Source organism: Camarhynchus parvulus, chromosome 11, assembly GCF_901933205.1.
Source record: "Camarhynchus parvulus chromosome 11, STF_HiC, whole genome shotgun sequence".
In the NCBI taxonomy this organism is placed as follows: domain Eukaryota; kingdom Metazoa; phylum Chordata; class Aves; order Passeriformes; family Thraupidae; genus Camarhynchus; species Camarhynchus parvulus.
This window is the reverse complement of record NC_044581.1, coordinates 1,885,594-1,904,018: the sequence shown is the minus strand read 5'-3', so window position 1 is coordinate 1,904,018 and position 18,425 is coordinate 1,885,594. Positions and strand designations below refer to the sequence as shown.

At 46.2% G+C, this 18,425-nt stretch overlaps 1 protein-coding gene across 3 annotated transcripts in view; it reads left to right on the top strand.

Moving 5' to 3' along the window:
* The first annotated feature begins 10,826 nt into the window (after nucleotides 1-10,826).
* BANP (BTG3 associated nuclear protein) overlaps nucleotides 10,827-18,425 on the top strand; it is a 110,067-nt gene continuing 102,468 nt past the window's right edge. For all 3 annotated transcript variants that reach the window (XM_030956306.1, XM_030956307.1, XM_030956305.1), the window contains exon 1: nucleotides 10,827-10,905. The gene's annotated coding sequence lies outside the window, so the exon portion shown is untranslated. The remainder of the gene's footprint in view (nucleotides 10,906-18,425) is intronic.

Below are 18,425 nucleotides of genomic sequence, written 5' to 3'. Positions count from 1 at the left end.
CAAGGAACACATAGCAAAAAATAAAACTAAAGAAAAAAAGGAAAGCCTGTAGAAAGCTGAAAGCATCAGTGAAAGCACAGAGATAAAGCAAGAGCTCTAATTTTTGCCAGTTCTCCTTGGGCAGCCAGGAGCAGAACACCACCCTTCATCTTGCTGTACAATCATATTTCTTAATTACTCTCTTAAAATCATTTTGAAAATCTGCATTTCTCTTCTGGAGATTTTTTTTTTACCTTGTACTTTTGAATTGTCACAAGGAGCCTGTTATAACACTGAGAATGTTTTACTGAAATGAAGACAGGACCAGATACTCAAGCAGAGCCAAGCAAGAAGCGTTTGCCCTCTTTTACCAACATTGCATAAGAAGTTTTCATTGCATTCACAATATAACATGTTTAAAGTACTGAGTTGAGTAAGAGCAGGTTGAAATCTGACCAACGATTTGCTTTGAGTGGCTGCATGATCACAAACAGATCATCAGGAGATGTACAAACAGCTCGTGATGTCAGGATGTTAAACTGCGTTTAAATTTCATTTTACTTCCTCCCTGCAGAGTCTTTTTTGTGTAGCAGCACTGCAAGCAAATGAATTTTTGGTTTGACCCCCAACATTTTTTAGGGTGGCTAATTTATTATTCTCAACAGAATGCTTCCTGTAGCTTAAAAAGATGGACAATCAATGAGATTGAAAAGACCTGCTGCCATAAACATCATGATTCAGTCAGGCTTAATCACATTTTGATTAGGGTTAATCACTTATTGATCATGGTTAGGCAACTATTTAGGCAGCTCCTGGTCATCAGGACAGCCCAGAGGAGCTTCAGATGTTTTACATTCAGCATCAACAAGAGATACTGGGGCTTATTCCCATCTACCAACAAAATACTGTCATCCATCCACCATTCTCCCTTCATCCATTCTTCCAGGATGTATCCTCTAAATACACCTGATAACCTTGGGCAGCTTAGAAATTACATCTACACCTGGTTGTGTAATTATAGAAAATCACAGAAAACTACAACCATACCTTTTCTGTATGTTAAAGCTGATGAAATAAAAAGGCTCAAATGCCACTGCTTTACATTGTGCCATTAAGACAACCCAACTTGGTGAAGCTTTTTGGTGGTTTGATCCTGCACAGTTTTGAAAAATGAAAAGTTTTTGGCGGAGTTTTTCATTAAGCTGAACAGAGCAAGTCACTTCTTGTGGGCTGAACTGCACAACAAAAATAAAGTTTATGACACACTTTCAGCAATGATGGGCTGGTGAGGTACAAAACTAAAGAGAGATAACTTAGACCTGCAACACTTTTATTTCCCTCCTGTATCACTCACACAATCTCCACACAGTTTTTTACATGCACATGCTACTTCTTCCTGAGCATGAAGTTCAGTAAAACCTCAGGGTGGGAACCAAGATCCAGATGTTAGTCTTTGAAAAGAAAAATACCTGTTGAATCAAGTGCTTTGATTTCTTTACAAATGAGATAAACCAGGGCAAACTGTGCAGTGGGAAGAGCTGAGAAACCCCACCCAGGGGAAGGAAATAAAGCCCTGTTTGCCATAGCAACACACTCTGAACAAGAAAATAAAATATACATATTGCTGAAACTCAGTAAAGAACCATTTTAAACTTTAAAGGAGCACAGTTCTGCCTCAGCCACTGGGACTAAATATTGCAGAGGAAATCCAAGATAGGTTGATTTCCTTGAAGCTTTTTTGGTCTGAATCAAGATGTGGGAAGATAACAGCGCTGCTTGGCTCAGGCCCATCGTGACAAGGTGCTGAAAGTGCTGCTGAATTGATGTCAGATGGGGGCTGTGATTTAGGCCAGTTTATTGATAAACAGCCCAGAGCTTTTTATCAGACAGATGTAGCTGACAGGGTGCTCCCAGCTCGACAGGGGAGCACAGCAGATTGGGAAATGCTGAGTTTTCCTCTGCCTCCACAGTGCTTGGCTGAGATAGGAGCCTGGCTGAGGAGGCAGTGGCTGAGCCCAGATAAGGGGGGAGGTAACTCCAGCTGGCAAGGTAAAGCAAACAGAGGCTTTATCTTCTCCTGTATAAAAAACACTTGCTGAAATTATGCATGCAGGCTTAGGAAGTCAGCATGGAAAGGGCTTGCAAGAGAGCTCCTGGACAATTTGGGGAGGCACTGCAGTTGTATGTGCAGGCCTGGAGATGGCACACCTGGATTGTGTGGCTCTGGGGAAAAAAAATCCCAAAACTTGAAGGATTCTTCTTGTAACTACTTCTAAAAGGGCAAGAAAGGAAAAATTCATTTCAGACCTACTCTGCTAATAATTACTAAATTAGGCATAAAAATCCCCATGGAGAGCATTTCCAGCAATTATTCTGAAAAATGAATGTCCAGATCCTCCACCTCCACGTGTCATTACAAGATAGCTCAGAGCTCAGCACGACACTCCCTGGTCCTCCACACCGCTGGGAATTTTGACATCCGTGCCACAATTCTCCTCAGTGTTTCTACAGTGAAGTGCAGAAAAAGCCCTTTGTCCTTGCAGGGTCACAAGAGGAATCCAAAAGCTGCAGAAACTGTCAGCCTTTGAGTTGTTTAACCCTGGTGTGAGTAACTGTGGAGTAACCCCCAGGCTGTCTCACTCAGAGCTCCTGTCCACTCCCTGCCGGCCAAAACCAGAGACAATCCCATTCCAAAGACAGGGATTTCCCAAATGAGTCTGTTTTGGCATTTCCTGCACGAACGGCATAGAGGAGAGGAAGGTTGAAGGAGTAAACAGTATCTGTCTCAAATTGAAAAGAGGAATGTGAGTAAAAAATAACTACCAGTTGTGGCTCATTCAATCAGCAGTGGTGCTCGGACAGAACAAACTGTCTGATCTCTCCTTGGAATGGGATCCCCTCTTACCTTGGGTAACCATGAAATGCTCGAGGAAGAACCCAGCTCTGTTCTTTGGCAGAAGTTATTACGCTGAACAAATTTACAGAAGAAAAAATAAGAAACAAAAGGTTTTTCTAGCTATAAGAAATTACTCTTTGCTATTCTCCAGCTGACATTATCTGCACAGCAGTGAGTAGACACAATCTCTGGCTGGCCCCATATTATCTGAAAGGAAGTTAATCAGTATTTTAAATAACTAAATCTTTAACATCCTCCAGGAGTATCTTGCACTTCAAAGTGATTTATTGGAGGTCTGTGCAGCACATTTGGAGGGGTTTGTGGCTTGTTCTAGGCCTCATTTCCCAAGTCAAACATTGCAGTGGCTATGAAATTCTGAGTGAGAATCAATTCATGCTAAATGTGTTTTGAATTATGCTCATGCCCAGTTTTCATTGAAAGCAGCCAACTAATGATTGCTTTTTGCCACAGGTTGGAGTAACAAAAATCCCAGTGCCACTGGCAGCAGAAATAAAGAACAAGGTGGAACCATGCAATTCCACCAAGTATTTTGGCTTCTCTCATTCTATCCGCTCTTTTTTCTTCACTCTTTCAGCCACGTTCCCAAATCCCCCTTTTGAATTCCCTAACAAATAAGAACAACACTCAACCACACCAGCTCTCTTCCCACCCCAGCCTCCCCCATTTCCCACCGACCTGGAGGGGATGCAGTGACTTACAGGCAGCATTCCTGGTGTTTTTCCGGGAGCAGGCAGCCAGGCTGCAGGGCCGTGCTGGCACAGCCCGGAGGGGTTTCAGCAGCTTGGAGAGACGCGCCAGGGCTGTCACCTTCACCGCACTCATCGCTGCCAGGGCACACCAAACCTTCACTGCTCCTTCAGCAGAGCCTCTGCAGCCTAACAGCCCATCAGCATCACAGAATCAAACCCACATGGACACACAGCTCCACTGAGGGGTGCCCAGGCTTCTTTATATATAATTTTGAGAGCACCCTTTGCTGGTTAAGAGGTGGAGCCAACCCAGGAGTTAATTTTCAACTTGTCCCTGCACTGTCTTCTTCATTGGCTCTGCATTCTCTCCAGAGGCTGGCTAGTTGATGATTGTTCCACACGTTCTTCCCAGAGGTGTTCCCCCCCCCATCTGGTTCCAAGAACACAGGAGGGTTGCAGAAAACTCCTCTTTGGTATGCAAGGAGAAAGTTCTTATCACTCCTTGGTGCATACAGCTGCCGTGAATTTGAATAGTTGTATATTTGAATACTGATAGCCAAGAGATGCTGTCAGGAATGGCTGAAATGCCCCGAGCTGGGGCTCAAACTGAGGAATTCCCAAAATCCAGCAGCTTCGCAAGGCTGGGCCCAGGAAAGAAGCATTTTAGCTCTGACAGCAGCATTGCAGCCTCCAGGCAAGGAACTGCAGAACAAGGGATGCCAACAAGAAGTTTTGTTACAAAAACATCCCCTGGTTTTGTATAGACTAAAAATAGTAGCATAAGGACCCATAATTATTCCTCTGCTCACACTTGGATCCAGCTGAAATTTTTGTTTGGGAGAGGACAGAGGGAGATACTTTCCTGACCCATATTTCTCAGAGATAAGAACAAGAATGTTACTCTCTTGCTGTTTCCAGGGGCACTTCGAGTAACTTTGTTACCTTATGTGAAAATCCTGCGTGGAAATCCCACACTTTAATTTTCTTTGGGATGTTTGCTCTTCCTCGAACTGAAAAAAATCCACATCAATGGCACAAACACATTCAAATCAGAGCTACAGTTTTTCAGGCCAAGCACAGAAACAGAGGAAAGGAATTATTCCCATAAAAATTTCCCAATATTTCAAATTGTTACCAGCCAAATAAAAATTAAGAACTTCCATTGAAGATGGAATTATCCCTTCCAAGAACAGGGAGGAAAGGATGACACACCAAAGGGTCCCCAGCATTCCCAGCCCCTGTGAGTGACAAAGTGACAAAGTGACAAACCAGGTCCAACCCAGGAGCACAAGGAGGAGCAAAAGGAGAGAGCAGCAAAGTTAAGCAGCAAAAAACTATCGCAGTTCCTTCCCAGAGACAGAAACAAAGACAAACCTGAAGCCAAGAGCCCCTGCCCCAGAGCTGAGGCTTAAATGGGCTCCTGGCCCATCCTGGGGGGTGGAGGCTGCAGGGGAGGATTATGGGGGTCATTAAAACTTAATTAAAAAATCCCTCTGGCTCATGACAAAATGAAAGTATTTACACAACCCATGTGATTCTTTTTCCCCATTAAATACCTGAATGGGTATACTTCAAAAACTCCAGAATCCATCAATGAGAGAGCAAGAAGTGATAATGCTAACAGTATTAGCATTCTACCATCAAACCCTCCTCTTTTTTTAATTCATAAATTACCTTTGAAATATTTTCAATGGTTTTGTTTGTGTTCTGTTGGGGTTTGTTATTTATTTTTAATAAAGTGGTGTTTTGAATTGGAAACTTGATGATATTTTCATGAAACATCTGCCTGTCTGCTATCTCTTCTCACACAGGGTGTGAGGGCAGGGCTCAGGGAATCCTCTTTGGTAGCCTGAAGTGGCCAGCTGAGCTGTGCTATTTATTATTCCAACCCCTCCTGCTTAGCAGAATCTCCCTTCCTGCCTGTCACTTATTCCCTGAGCTGCCAGCACTGCCTGTATTGTCAGCTCTGAGTTCTGCCTAAAGAACTGAAACATCAACCGTTCTTCATCATTGGGTAATGTGGGTGAGGAGTGTGACTGCACACAATGAAAATGGGCTTGTTTTTCTTCACAGAAATGAAACAAGGGAAAACTTAGAATTTTCTTGTTGTCACCCATCTGACTTTTGCTGTCAGTGCCTCCAGACTGAGCAGAGAGGATCAATAACGGGGATTTTTTTACTAGAGCATTGCCAGTACTTTGTTGTTTTTATATTACCATTGTTCAGATTAATTGTGTTACTTGCAGAGGGAAAATCTCCTCACTGCAGTGCGTCCAAGGAACCTGATCCCCAGGCATCCTGCTTGGAAGGCTGTTCCTGCCCTAGTGTTGTAGATCAAACCCAGTAATTCAGCAAAAAAATACAGTGTTACAGCTTTCCTGTAATTAGATATCATGGAAGTGATTTAATAATGAACATTTCCCTCACCTAATTATTGTCTAATTGTGAGGACACTCAGTCAAGTTGTGGGGAGCTGCTGAGGAATGGAAACCTCTATGGAGTGACTAAAACTGTCACTTAGTGCAGGTTCCCCACAGGAGCCAGTCCATCCCTGGGTGCCTTTGCCCCTCATTTCCCTGAGGATTGGCTCACACTTCCCATGGCAGATTTTACTTGAGGGAAGCTTTTCTTGGGTGTCCATATTTTGCTGGGACACTTCACCCAGCTGAGCTCAGAGACCTGGGAACCATCCCTGCTTTTCATTCTCTCTCTTGCATTGGAGTCCCCAAAGAGGACAGAACATTCCAGATTTGTCCCCATGAGTGCTGAGCAGGGGGAATTCCTGAGATGTGCTGGGAAGTTCTGTCTGATACAGCCCATGGACCTTCTTCCCTGCCAGGGAGCACTCCAGGATCTACTGGAGAACACCTGGAATGGGAGTAAAACACTGTCTTCAGAGCTTTGCAGTGCCCAGGCTGTAGGGAAATGCAGGATTTCACCATCCCAAGGGTTGGAATTTGCCTCTGGATGAGGTTCTGGCTGACCTGGGTTGCCCTGAAGAGCAGCCCTGCCTTCCTGCCTCTGCCACGTGGAGCTGTGTGGAAATGTGCTCAGGGACATTCTGCCACCCTGGCCACAGCTGGACATCTCCACTCAGTTTACTTTACCTCTCACATCTGACATGTTGGAGTTAAAAATAATTTTGGATGTGTTGAAATGGATGCATGTCCAGAATGAGATGGCGAAATTCTGCTTAGAATCATAGAAGGATAAAATCCTCTAAAATCTGTAGGTGGAATGAATCCCCTTCAGGCTTTGATAATTCCCCCAAAGTACTCAGATGATAATGGTACCTGACCAAATAAATGTGATCTGGGGCAAACCTGAGCAGAGCTGGGCAAATCTCAGCAGTGTGGGGGATATAAAAGGGCAGAGAAGAAGAGAGATCTTCTTCTGGATTCTTCTTCTCTTCTCTCACAGGATCTGTGAGAAATCCTGGAAGATTCCAGCCAGGCAAAGTGTGAACACAGGGCTTGTGCCGGGGGCACATTTCTCAGGATGGAAGGAGCCTCCCGTCATTTGGTTTTTTTTCCAGGATGTGTCCAGGGAGATGGAGGAGTCTGTAAATAAATAAGAGAACATTGAGGTCATGCCTGACCCTCCTCAGCTTGTTCCTCAGACTGGCAGAAGTGACCCTACGGGACCATGGACTTTGACCAGACAGGTGGCAAAATGTGCCACAAAGTTTCTCTCTCTGCTGAGGGGATCCAGGGCCTTTTCTTCCATTCCTGTTCATGAAAATCAGGAGTATTTTCATTGAATAAAATGGAGTTTACTCAGCAGAAACCAGAATGAGATCAGAGTATTGATACAGAGGTAGCTGAAGTAGGTCCAGGAGCAAAACCCACTTGATGCTGCCCTGTTTTCTGTTACAAACCACAGAACAATTCTGAGGGGATTGAAAATGGATGTGGCAGCTGAAAATTAAATGATGAGCTTCTCCTCATAGGCTGCCACATTTACAAATAATATCAATATTCTCTTGGTTGAAGAGGTCTTCTATGTAACTTTTCCTAAAGCATCACTGTCACAATATAGGACAGGCTGTGTTCATAAGGCTGGGTTTGTTTCCCTTTCCAGTTACAAGAGATGTTACAGAGAAAATGAATAAACCCATACAGAAAGAAATGGATAAACAGGGGAGCTTCAAGTACTCTTTTTACTTGGATGTAATTGAGGATTTTATCCTTAGGAAATAAAATTATTCTTCCAGCAAATACTCTGAGGTGATTTCTGTGCCCTGCTCACATCTTCCCCATCCCTTTTTTCCATGTCCTCATGCTCAGCACTGAGGATAATTATGGATGTCTGTCAGTTGTTTAAACAAAAGCTTTGTTTGGCAACCTTTCTTTTTCTGCTGCAGCTGCAAAATTGTGTGCACAGTGTGTTAATTTTTTACCTTTGATGCTTTGGGAAGGGTTTTTTTCCCTAATGAAAAAAAAAAAAAGAAACCAATGAATGAGATCCCAATCTCTCCTGATCCACACAAAACGTGAAAGCAGCAACTTCCGTAGAAAACAATAGTAAATGAATGCTGAGAGCAGGGTGAAATAAGGTGGATACTTCCTGGAAGCAAATTACTCCTCATGACATGGCAAAGCACAGGCATAAAATGCAAGAGACTGAAAAAAAAAAAAAAGAGCATGAGAATGTGAGGAAATAAAACAATAAAGAAATCCCTTGTTTTATTTGGGACAGCAGACTAACAGGGCAACAGGGGGTGTTTTCTCCTGTAAAATTAAAAAAATTAAATTATATATTAGCAGCCTGAAGTTCTCAGTTTCTTTTATATGAGGACAGGGAATTAAGAATGGATTTGATGTAGGCACTTGAGCAAATTATCATGGTTTAAATCAGAATAAACCTTCCAATGTATCAAGTTCTTCTTGGCATTTGCTCATAGGCAGACTTAGCCCGGGGTAAAGTGAAGCCCTCATTCACTAAATGGGGATTACACTGAATTTCTTTCAGTTATTGCAGAAATAGTCACAGGAGCTCTGTTTTGGCAGCAGCTGAAGCTCAGGAGACTGTGAAGCACAGGAAGCAATTACCCTGTGGTCAGTCACTCATTGGTACTGGGAATCAAAGACTAAAAAGCCAAATCTGGCCCTTCAGATGAGCAGAAAGATCCTTTTTCTCCTGCTGCTTCCCAGTGTTTCTAGTCAGACTTTGTGCTGCATCAAGTGTTTGCCACTTCTGGCTGTGCAGTCTCATGGAAACACAGGGTAAACCATGATAAAGGAGACTTTCTATGATTTATTGGTGTCATCCATAATTTTAAAAAGAAATACCTCCTGGTTTGGAAAGGAATCTGAACTCATTTCTCTGGTAAAGAGGTAAAAACTCTTCTAAGGGGTGAGGTAATTGTGGATTCTCAGCTGCTGGATCAGAGTGGACTGGCAGGAGGAGGTGCTGCAGCCTCCCTCGGGATAAATTGTTTTATTTGTTTATTCTGCTGTTATCTCTGATCACAGTTGCAGACATCAGTTGGATCCTGCCAGTATTTCCTGCAGTTAATTTGAGCTAAATTAACTTTGGGTAAATACCATAACTGGTTTATGACAATGAAAGATTTATGTTTGTGTTGGGAAATGATTCATGGCTCTCCAGAGGAGGAACACCTCACACCTCCAGCAAACAGGAGTTAAAAATCTTTGGGATGGCAATATTATGAAAATATGAGAAAACAGGGCAGCTTTTACATCGGGCTGGTTTAGGATGGCAAAAGCTTTTACCAGCAGCTGGAACACAGATATTTGTATCCCTGTTTTTCCAGCTGAGACCTGTAATTGCTTGAGTCCAGCAGAAACTCTTTAGCAAAACTGTTACAGGGCAAATTGGTTCAGCAAAGCATGAAATAATCCAGTGTGAAAAGTCAGATTCTAAGTAGTTTAACCTTTGAACTGCCTGATCTGCTTGTGAAGGGGGAGAACACAGTAGATAAATCAACAGGCTCAGCTGAGCACTCCCAAACCTGCAGGAGAGAGCAATTTCCCAACACACCAGGCTTGCAGGTGTCTGGAGAACCACTTACAGCTGAGCCAGAGTGGATTCAGCCGTGTGACATGGCACTGGAGAACCCCATTAGGGATCTTATTTAGGAATTTTTGTTTGTCTTATTTAAGGAATGTTTTAATGCAGAAGTCTGAAAGTCACTGCTGGCTACAGTGAAGCTGAAAAGTGAAGTGTGGTCGTTCTTTATTGGGCAGCACTGTGCTATATAAAGACATAAAATCGTCTAATCTTTGTCCTCTTTCAGAGCCACTTCCATACGCTTCCTCCGTGGATCTTTTTCGGGGGCTTTTAGCATATTTTTATCATCCCCAGAAGGTTCACAGCGCATTCCCCACCTTCGCCCAGCCCTGCCGTTCTCACGGCACACACGGCAGTGCCAAAGGAGCGAGGCTGAGGAGCCAATTTAGCAAATTCCCACTGCTGCCTGCTGCTCAGCGTGCTCTGGGCACGGTGACATTTCTGTCCTCAGCACCACAGTGACATCCAGCTCATCCCAGCTCCCAGCCCAGGAGCTGTCAGGGGGGAGGAATCTGAGGGAAGGAGCAGATGATGGGAAAGGTGTGAATGATTTTGGAGGGGCAGATTCCTGTTTCATCTGCCGGCTCTGTGGACATTGAGGGGCTGGAGCGTGTCCAGGGAATGGAAAGGAGCTGGGAAGGGCTGGGGAATCCTGAGGGAGCTGGGAAGGGGCTGCAGAATCCTGAAGGAGCTGAGGGGGCTCAGCCTGGAGAAAAGGAGGTTCAGGGGGGCCCTCAACTCCTGCCAGGAGGGGACAGGGACGGGAGGAGAGGGAACGGCCTCAGGCTGGGCCAGGGCAGGCTCAGGTCGGACAGCAGCAGGAATTTCCCCATGGAAAGGGGGGTCAGGGATGGGAACTGCCCAGGGAGGGTTGCAGTGCCCATCCCGTGGAGGTGTCCCAGCAATTCCTGAGGTGGCACTCAGTGCTCTGAGCTGGGGACGAGGTGGGGATGGGGCACAGGTGGGCTCGATGATTCCGGAGCTCTTTCCCACCCTCAGTGATCCTGCGATTCCGTGATTCCCTGACTACACTTCCCGGCACGCCCCGCGCCACCCCGCGCGTACTACAGGTCCCGGCGTGCTCCTGCGGGGGCGCGCGCGCTGCCCTCTGGGACTCGTAGTCCGGTCCCCGCTGCGGCGCCTCGGCGGGGAAGGGCGGGGGCATCGCGCGCGCGGGCGCGGCGCGTGCGCGGCGCGGGGCCCCGGGCCGGATCTCTCGCGAGGAAGGACGCCATTATCGCAGCCGCCGCACAAAACACCACGAGAACTCGGCGCCCGCCTCACACGGTAACGCGGCGCCCCGCGGGCGGGAGCCTCCGCTACGCGGCCACCCCCGGCCGCCCGCACGGCCCCGCACGGGGACACCGAGCACACACCGCGCACCCGCCGCGCTCCCCGGGCCGCGAGCCGGCGGGGAGGGAGCGGCCGAGGCGGGGGGGCCGCGCGCCCCCCTCCGCCTCCCTCCATCGCTCTCATGGGGGTCGCCCGTGGTTCGATATCGGGGAGAAAATCCTCCCGGTGAGGGCGCTGAGGCCCCGGCACGGGGTGCCCGGAGAAGCTGGGGCTGCCCCTGGATCCCTGGCAGTGCCCAAGGCCAGGCTGGACAGGGCTCGCAGCAGCCTGGGATGGTGCAAGGTGTCCGTGCCATGGCAGGGCTGGAACGGGATCAGCTTTGAGGTCCCTTCCACCCGGAGGTTTGGCTCTTCCCGCTCCGCTCCGGGGCTCACCCCTTGCCGGGCTCCCCAGTGCTGGGCTCGGTGTCCCGCTGTCCCCCCGGGATGTGTTTGGGGCTGGGCTGGGAGCGCTCCTCCGTGCCTGCCCTGGTGCAGCAGGGTCCGGTCACAGCCCCGTGTGTGCTCATTCAGTGCCTGACAGGGTTTTCCACACCCATAGCAGGGTTGGTGTTTTCTGTCCTTTTCATACCAGCCAGCTGTTTGACATGAGTGCTTTCCATGGGATATTGAGCCGGAATTCTTCCCTGTGCGGGTGCCGAGGTTCTGGCACAGCTTTCCCTGGAGCTGCCCCTGCATCCCTGGCAGTGCGCAAGGCCAGGCTGGACGGGGCTCGCAGCAGCCTGGGATGGTGTCCCTGCCATGGCAGGGGCGGAACGAGATGAGCTTTAAAGTCCCTTCCCACCCAAACTATTCCAGGATTCTCTCAACACACTCGGTATCCCGATACCCTTATTTGCAATTCAAGTGTTGCCTCCTTTTTCTCTCCCCCCTTCCACCCCCGCTTTTTTTTTTTTTTTTTTGGTTTGTTTTATTTTTAAATCCATCCACAGTGGCAAGTTGTGTACTTCACCAAATATAGTCATTTTATCCTGCAATGGCACGGATAGTTTTATGGATCAGTTTATTTTTGGAGCTCTCCAGGGAAGACTTTTTGAAGTAAACAAGGGTTATTAGCAACTGAGAGATTGTTTTGGTGGAAGCAGCTTTTACGTGGTATTCTGGAGTGATTTTTGGTACTTTCTTGCCTTCTGTGTGAGGTTACCTGAGGTATGGTGCCCTATAGATACCAAGATATCAAGAGGCAAACCTGATATTTTATAACTTTAAATATTTCAACCAAGATTTTAAAATATCAAACAAAAAAGTGTCTGAATTTCATAGCAGTGACTCTTGAAACAGAGGGTTTTCTCTATTAGGAAGTTTATATATATGTTTTAAATAGTTGTTTATAGAAATGTACCAGAATAACAAGACTTTGATTCTGAAACCCTGAGCACCTTTTCCCAACGTTAAATGGAAGTAGTTCCATTTTCAGTAATAGATGTTTGGAAGAAAGATTAATTAATTTATTGAGAGAATAAAAAGATGGAGGTTGGATTTGGCAAACATTCCTTCTTCTCCAGAGGACACAAGCATTTTAGAACTTTGTTCTTTCAATTTATCATCTCTTCTACAGCTGGGTTTTCTGTCTCAGTCACCCAGCCATGTGAAAGTTGTATGGTTCCAGAGCAGGTGTTAATTAAGGTTCCTTTAAAGAACTAATTGATTAATAACATCCAGAGTAATTTAGTAAAACCATTAAGGGCGTGGTGCTAATTAGCAGTGCTCACAGCTGCAGCTTCCAGAGGCACCTGCTCCAAGAAATAGGTTTGGAAAAAGGCTCCTTTCCTGCCTGTGCTGCTTTTACCATCCTTCTTCTGGAATTTTGGGCAAGCAGGTGAGGAAAATGAATTTTAGTCACAGCTCAGAGCTGCTGATTGTGGATTTACCTTGGCTTGGGAAGGAGTTGGGTGTCCCAAGGGATTCAAACCCAGGGAATTCCAGGGTGTGCTCCTGTTTGCCAGGATTTGAGTTTGCCTCTGGTTTTCTCTTGAGCTTCCCCCTCATCTTGTAAAGCTTTGTAGGTGCAGGAACAACACACAGCTTTATTGTGTCAGAATTCCAGGGTTTTCCTTCATTTTGTCAGAATTTCCAGAGTTTTCATCTCTTTCCTTGAAGGAACCCTGGAATTGGAGTTGCTGGGATTGAGTCACTTGTAGGAGGAGACAGAGCAAAGCCAGGTTGGATTTAGATCCACAAAATATCTTTGTATGCAGAACTTTGACAATAAAATTTTGGTCATAGGTTGATTTCCTTTAGTTTAAGACTCAATATTTAGTTATTGACAGTTGAAATAACCTTATTTTCTTTCTTATCCATATCATTGAAAGGCTAATCATCACCTTTTTTTTTTTCTTTCCCAAGTTAAATAAAAGGAATAAAATGTCTTCACAGTCACATAAACCACTTGTTTCCTTGCAGGTTTAGGTTTTTAAAGGTGCTGGAAAATAGTGAATTTTGCAACCAGTTAGACTGAAAAACATACAAAAGGTTTTTAACTTCATCACACCCTTGGTATGTGGGACTTGAAATAAAATAATTTGTGGTGGTGTCTGTTGAACAGAATCATTTGATGTTGCTTCCTGTTTGTAACCCCCTTAGAGCACTTCAGGGGAAAATATATTCAATTCAAACCTCTGAAAATGTGAGTTTTACCATGGAGAAGAATGGAGGGAATTGATGGCAGTGGGGAGTTCCCTTTCCCATCTCTGCTCCCCAGCTATAAATGGACCAACCTGATCCTCTCTAGCACCCTCTGAACTGAAACTCTGGGGAGTTTAAACCCGAAGTTAGTTGGGATTTTTCTTTTAACCACAGGGAGGGGAGCTGCCATGCCAGGATCAGGTGATGTAAATGAAAATTCAAAATTTGGAGGCAGGATGGGAGGTTGGGCTGTGCTCCAGGGAACAGGGACAGGAGGAGAGGGAACGGCCTCAGGCTGGGCCAGGGCAGGCTCAGGTCGGACAGCAGCAGGAATTTCCCCATGGAAAGGGGGGTCAGGGATGGGAACTGCCCAGGGAGGGTCGCAGTGCCCATCCCTGGGGGTGTCCCAGCAATTCCTGAGGTGGCACTCGGTGCTCTGGGCTGGGACAAGGTGGGGATGAGGCACAGGGTGAACTCCATGATCCCAGAGCTTTTTTTCCACCCTCAATAATCCTATGAAAATAATTCAGATTTTGAAAAACTGCTCAATTCATGTTCTCCTACTGAAATGATGCTCTTCGTTATTTTTTTTGGCAAGAATTTCAAACTCCTGCTATCTCTCTGTTATAAAGCAGTGCTAAGGTCTGGCTTGGCAGCTGGAAAGGTTTTTTTTTTCTTGATGCCTGCAGCAGGAAAATCCATTAGAAGACTTTGGAGTGAGCAGGTTGTATTTGATGTTGGCTTTCCTGCTTTTTTGTAGTAGCAGCAGCAGCCTGTGCCAACACTGGGGGCTGTTCTTGTCTCCTCTGGAATTGCTGGATCAGAAACTTTTTCCAGTGTATTGAGGACTAGCAGTGCACATATTAGGAAAAATAAACGAGAAAAAAATATAAGTTATTATTATTATTATTCTCTTTTGTTGCTAAAGGTAAGCTGGCAGGCCAAGAGAGAATGGCCCTGGAGAAGGAGGGATAAGTGGGATATTGGGAATTAATTTCTCCCTGTGGGTGGGGAGCCCTGGCACAGATTCCCAGGGAATTGTGGCTGTCCCTGGCACTGCCCAAGGCCAGGCTGGACACTGCAGCAGCCTGGGGTGGTGGAAGGTGGATGGAACTAATCCTGGAAGTTTGAATTTCCTGGAATAATGGAATACCCTGAGCTGGAAGGACCCCCAGGGCTCCTCCAGTCCAGGACATTCCCAAATTCCCACCCTGGGCACCCCTGGCAGCACTGTCCAACCTCTCCTGCACCTCTGGCAGCCCCTGGGCAGTGCCCAGCAGCCTCTGGGGGGAGAACCTTTCCCTGATCTCCACCTAAACCTGCCCTGGAAGTCCTTGCAGGATTTTTGGGGCTGTTCCCAATAAAAATCCTCCATCTAGTGGCTGAAAACAAGAAAACAACGGGACAGGATTTGCTGTCTGGGCAGGTCTGCTCTCACATTTGCTGCTTTTCAGCAAACTCTCACAAACTGTGCCTGGTGTGAATGATCCCTGTCGGGAATAATCCCACCAGGATCCGGAATTCCAGCCCCTGCCTTCAGGCCTGCAGTCTGCAAGCACTTAGAGCTCCTTGCCCGGGGGTGGCTGCTGAGTTCAGCGGGATTAAATGGCTGTAAATTGAATTCAGGCTCTGAGAGTGTGTGCAGGCACCTGAGAGCAGAGCAGGGCCACGTGTGAACATTTCCTGCCCAGCTCCTGGGGAATAATCCCATCCAGGCTGTGCCAGGGGGGGCTGGCAGCAGGGTTTGTACAAGATCCACAGGGAATTGGGCTGGAATTCCTGCTCTGTGTGACCACCCACTGCCATTCCTGTGCCTGGCAGGACCCTGGGAAGCAGGGAAGGCATTCCTGGGTTATTTGGTGGGTGTTGTGTTAGGATTGGTGCCAGGGTTAGAAGAGTTGGGAAAAGATATCCAAGCAAAACAGTGCCTCGTACCAGGTGGAATGAAAAAAAAATCCTAAAAAGCAAATATTTCTGAAGGCAAAACAATAAACCAACAATAATAATGGCAGCTTTTGTGGTAATACTTGAGAATTTCTGCCTCCCTGGGAGGTTTTCTACTCCAGAGCTTCCAGCTCCTTTATTCCTGGAGCAACTGTTTCCTTTTTTTGGTTGCTACCTGAATTTTACCACTTGCACTGGAGTCCATCACCATAATACCTCTGTGAGTGATATTTATTTGCTATATCCATCTCCAGAATGTTGTGGCTGGTGTCCTGGTTTTCCCAGATAGGGAATATTTCTATCATTTTTTGGGGAAAAGATACATTTTTCCTGATCTTTGGTTGAATCAAAGCTGCTTGTCTACTATTACACTCATTTTTATGCTGTTAAACTGAAATGTTTGTGTGGTTTCACTATGAAATTTAATTGAAACACAATGTTTTTCCTTGCCTCTTAAGGTGGATTGAGGATAAGGGTGACAGCCAAACAGATGCTAAGAAAAATTATTCTCATTTGTAGTTTTGGGTAGCAAGAAGGAAATGTAAATCTGATCTCTTCCTCCTAAAAATGAGTTTTAATTCACATTGTGATGGGCTGCAGAGAGCTGGGGCTCTAAGGAGGTTTTTGGATTTATGGTGCTTTGAGCCCTGCATGCTCTTAAATTGTTGCTTTTTATTGTGTTCCATTTGCACTGGTGTGGTTTTTTTGGGAATTGGTGCAGGAAGGCTCCGTTCCAGCTGCCAACCAAGGTGATTTTATCATGGAGGAAAAGCCAGGCTCTGGGTTAGAGAATTGCTGCAAGTCACAGAGAGACTGAAATGAGAATTGTTGTGTCCTGAGCTTTGGAACTCCTGGGAAAAACTTCATGTGTGGAATTATCCCAACATTCCCAGTTGTGTCCTTGGAGCTGCTCCAGAGGTTGTTCACCAGGACCCTCCAGGGGGGTCCCAGCTGTGCCAGGGGTTTGCAGCCTCCAGAGGGGGATTTTTCTTCCTGGAGACCTTCCCAGGGCCAGTCCTGTCCCGTTCTGGGGCTGCTGCTTTGCTGGGATTCCATAGTTTGCTTCCCAGGGAGAGTTATGTGGAGATAATTCCATGCCCAGAGACAGCTCAGTGCCCCTCTGGGCTGTTTCCCTGCTGGGATGAGACCTCAGGGATTTAAATAAAAACTGAATTAATGAGTATTTTGTCCTCTGCATCTTCCCTGGAGAGTGTGGATGATGTTTATACCATGATCCCTGTGCAGCTTGAGGTCATTTCTCTGCTCCTGGAGATCAGCCCTGGCCTGAGCTGGCTTCATTCCTGTCACTGGGCTGGGCTTTGTGTTCACCTGCTGTGGAAAACCTTGGGGAGTCTCACTAAATCAGAGTTTTTGCAGGATAAGGACCCTCAGCTGAGAAAAATGGGCTACTGGGCTCAGTTAATTAATTAAATTCATTTGAGGGGAATGGTTTTCCATGGACGGGGACAGATGGGATATGGGGAAGGAATGAGGGTGCTGGGGTGATTTCCCAGAGCAGCTGAGGCTGCCCCTGGTCCCTGGCAGTGCCCAAGGCCAGGCTGGACAGGGCTGGAGCAGCCTGGGACAGTGGCAGGTGTCCCTGGGCTGGAATGGGACAATCCTCAACGCCCCTTCCCACCCCAACAATTCCATGATTCCAAATGCGGTTGGATAAAGATTTTTGGAACAGGAATTCCAAATTTGAGCCTTGCCTTGAATCAGTCAGAGGGAGGAGTGGAATGAGGAAGAGGAAGAACATTTGAGGCTCTGGGGCTGGGCAGAGGGAAATGGCGTTTCCCAGCTTTCCCCACACAAGCAGCAGGAACATTTGCCGCAGTGCAAGTTGGAATCTGAGGGAAGATTTTCACTTATCAATAGCACTGAGAAATGTCCAAGAGAGCTCAGCTGCTCCAGCCAGAGCAGTGCAATTCCACACTCCAAGCAGAGCTTTGGAAGGTGTTTGGATTTTTTTAAAGATGATGTTTACCCTTGCTGATTAATATGAGAGAAGGTTTCTGGTTTGTGCATGTTCTCCTGTGTTAACAAGGCCTTGGATGGGTTTGATTATCCACTTTGGAATGCTGCCCTGTGACCAGGAAAAGCCATCAGATATTTCAGTAAATAGCTTTGTTTACAAGGGACTGCTCAGAAGAATTATTCAGAATTAATGTTTTAAAATAGATTAATTAAATTACATTAAACTTGTGTGTGGAAAAGCTAATCTGGAATTCAGGTGAATTTAATTTAGTTGCTTACAAATATTAATTTACTTAATTAAACAAAGGCTGATTGAATTCTGTGTTAAGTGTATCAATTCTGAGTAAGAGTATTGGCAGAGATATTTAATGTAATTTATCTAATCAGCTTTAAATTTATATCTTTAGTTGTCTGTGATGTGTTTTTTTTGAGTATTCCAGTACTGGAGCCACTTCCAGGCAAGTGCTTACAGGGATGTTCAAGGCTTTTTGCTCCCATTTTTAAGGGAAAATGAGATAATTTTTAGTTGTAGTTTCATTTATCCAGTAGGTGTCTGCTGGGATTATTGGACCAGAGGAACAAAGTGGAGTGGGGAAAGGGGGGGCAGTGGAAGAACTGCTCTGGTAATGGGCTGTAAGAGCTCTGAGGGGTTAAAATGTTTGGGGAACCTGGGATTTCACAGAATTGGTTGTTGAGGGTGGAAGGAGCTCTGGCATCACCCACCTGTGCCCCATCCCCACCTTGTCCCAGCCCAGAGCACTGAGTGCCACCTCAGGAATTGCTGGGACACCTCCAGGGATGGGCACTGCGACCCTCCCTGGGCAGTTCCCATCCCTGACCCCCCTTTCCATGGGGAAATTCCTGCTGCTGTCCGACCTGAGCCTGCCCTGGCCCAGCCTGAGGCCGTTC